Below are 3,123 nucleotides of genomic sequence, written 5' to 3'. Positions count from 1 at the left end.
AACCCTAACCCCAACCCCAACCCCAACCCCAACCCTAACCCTAACCCTAACCCCAACCCCAACCCCAACCCACACCCTAACCCTAACCCTAACCCCGAGGTAGACCTGGTGTCCCAGGGCCCGGGGTAGACCTGGTGTCAGAGGGCCCCGGGGTAGACCTGGTGTCCCAGGGCCCGGGGTAGACCTGGTGTCCCGTTCCCCGGGGTAGACCTGGTGTCAGAGGGCCCCGGGGTAGACCTGTTGTCCCAGGGCACGGGGTAGACCTGGTGTCCCGGGCGCCAGGGTAGACCTGGTGTCCGAGGGCCCTGGGTAGACCTGGTGTCCCAGGGCCCGGGGTAGACCTGGTGTCCCGGGGCCCGGGGTAGACCTGGTGTCCCAGGGCCCGGGGTAGACCTGGTGTCCCGTTCCCCGGGGTAGACCTGGTGTCCTGGGACCATGGGTAGACCTGGTGTCCCGTTCCCCGGGGTAGACCTGGTGTCCCGTTCCCCGGGGTAGACCTGGTGTCCCGGGCCCCGGGGTAGACCTGGTGTCCCGTTCCCCGGGGTAGACCTGGTGTCAGAGGGCCCCGGGGTAGACCTGTTGTCCCAGGGCCCGGGGTAGACCTGGTGTCCCGTTCCCCGGGGTAGACCTGGTGTCCCGGGCCCCGGGGTAGACCTGGTGTCCCGTTCCCCGGGGTAGACCTGGTGTCAGAGGGCCCCGGGGTAGACCTGTTGTCCCAGGGCCCGGGGTAGACCTGGTGTCCCGTTCCCCGGGGTAGACCTGGTGTCCGAGGGCCCTGGGTAGACCTGGTGTCCCAGGGCCCGGGGTAGACCTGGTGTCCCGTTCCCCGGGGTAGACCTGGTGTCCGAGGGCCCTGGGTAGACCTGGTGTCGCGGGCCCCGGGGTAGACCTGTTGTCCTAGAGCACTGGGTAGACCAGGTGTCGCGGGCCCCGGGGTAGACCTGGTGTCCCAGGGCCCGGGGTAGACCTGGTGTCCCGTTCCCCGGGGTAGACCTGGTGTCCTGGGACCATGGGTAGACCTGGTGTCGCGGGCCCCGGGGTAGACCTGTTGTCCCAGGGCCCGGGGTAGACCTGGTGTCCCGGGCGCCAGGGTAGACCTGGTTTCCGAGGGCCCTGGGTAGACCTGGTGTCCCGTTCCCCGGGGTAGACCTGGTGTCCTGGGACCATGGGTAGACCTGGTGTCCCGTTCCCCGGGGTAGACCTGGTGTCCCGGGGCCCGGGGTAGACCTGGTGTCCCGGGCCCCGGGGTAGACCTGGTGTCCCGTTCCCCGGGGTAGACCTGGTGTCAGAGGGCCCCGGGGTAGACCTGTTGTCCCAGGGCCCGGGGTAGACCTGGTGTCCCGTTCCCCGGGGTAGACCTGGTGTCCGAGGGCCCTGGGTAGACCTGGTGTCCCGTTCCCCGGGGTAGACCTGGTGTCCCGTTCCCCGGGGTAGACCTGGTGTCAGAGGGCCCCGGGGTAGACCTGTTGTCCCAGGGCACGGGGTAGACCTGGTGTCCCGGGCGCCAGGGTAGACCTGGTGTCCGAGGGCCCTGGGTAGACCTGGTGTCCGAGGGCCCTGGGTAGACCTGGTGTCCCAGGGCCCGGGGTAGACCTGGTGTCCCGGGGCCCGGGGTAGACCTGGTGTCCCAGGGCCCGGGGTAGACCTGGTGTCCCGTTCCCCGGGGTAGACCTGGTGTCCTGGGACCATGGGTAGACCTGGTGTCCCGTTCCCCGGGGTAGACCTGGTGTCCCGTTCCCCGGGGTAGACCTGGTGTCCCGGGCCCCGGGGTAGACCTGGTGTCCCGTTCCCCGGGGTAGACCTGGTGTCAGAGGGCCCCGGGGTAGACCTGTTGTCCCAGGGCCCGGGGTAGACCTGGTGTCCCGTTCCCCGGGGTAGACCTGGTGTCCGAGGGCCCTGGGTAGACCTGGTGTCCCGTTCCCCGGGGTAGACCTGGCGTCCCGGGCCCCGGGGTAGACCTGGTGTCCCGTTCCCCGGGGTAGACCTGGTGTCAGAGGGCCCCGGGGTAGACCTGTTGTCCCAGGGCCCGGGGTAGACCTGGTGTCCCGTTCCCCGGGGTAGACCTGGTGTCCGAGGGCCCTGGGTAGACCTGGTGTCCCAGGGCCCGGGGTAGACCTGGTGTCCCGTTCCCCGGGGTAGACCTGGTGTCCGAGGGCCCTGGGTAGACCTGGTGTCGCGGGCCCCGGGGTAGACCTGTTGTCCTAGAGCACTGGGTAGACCAGGTGTCGCGGGCCCCGGGGTAGACCTGGTGTCCCAGGGCCCGGGGTAGACCTGGTGTCCCGTTCCCCGGGGTAGACCTGGTGTCCTGGGACCATGGGTAGACCTGGTGTCGCGGGCCCCGGGGTAGACCTGGTGTCCCAGGACCATGGGTAGACCTGGTGTCCCAGGGCCCGGGGTAGACCTGGTGTCCCGTTCCCCGGGGTAGACCTGGTGTCCTGGGACCATGGGTAGACCTGGTGTCCCGGGCCCCGGGGTAGGCCCTGGGACACCAGGTCTACCCCGGGGAACGGGACAGCAGGTCTACCCCGAGTCCCGGGACAACAGGTCTACCCGGCGCTCGAGGACACCGGGTCTACCCCGGCGCCCGGGACACCAGGTCTACCCCGGTCCCTGGGACACCAGGTCTACCCGGCGCTCGAGGACACCAGGTCTACCCCGGAGCCCGGGACACCAGGTCTACCCCGGCCCCCGGGACACCAGGTCTACCCCCGAGCCCGGGACACCAGGTCTACCCCGGCCCCTGGGACACCAGGTCTACCCCGGCCCCTGGGACACCAGGTCTACCCCGGAGCCCGGGACACCAGGTCTACCCCGGCCCCTGGGACACCAGGTCTACCCCGGAGCCCGGGACACCAGGTCTACCCCGGTCCCCGGGACACCAGGTCTACCCAGCGCTCTAGGACAACAGGTCTACCCCGGCGCCCGGGACACCAGGTCTACCCAGGGCTCTAGGACAACAGGTCTACCCCGGCGCCCGGGATACCAGGTCTACCCAGGGCTCTAGGACAACAGGTCTACCCCGCTTCTGGCCCCTGGGACACCAGGTCTACCCCGTCTTGTGCCGAAGACACCAGGTCTACCCCGGAGCCCGGGACACCAGGTCTACCCCGGCGCCCGGGACAC

This window comes from Zonotrichia albicollis, unplaced genomic scaffold, assembly GCF_047830755.1.
Source record: "Zonotrichia albicollis isolate bZonAlb1 unplaced genomic scaffold, bZonAlb1.hap1 Scaffold_122, whole genome shotgun sequence".
Lineage (NCBI taxonomy): Eukaryota > Metazoa > Chordata > Aves > Passeriformes > Passerellidae > Zonotrichia > Zonotrichia albicollis.
Note: the sequence above shows the minus strand (reverse complement) of the source record.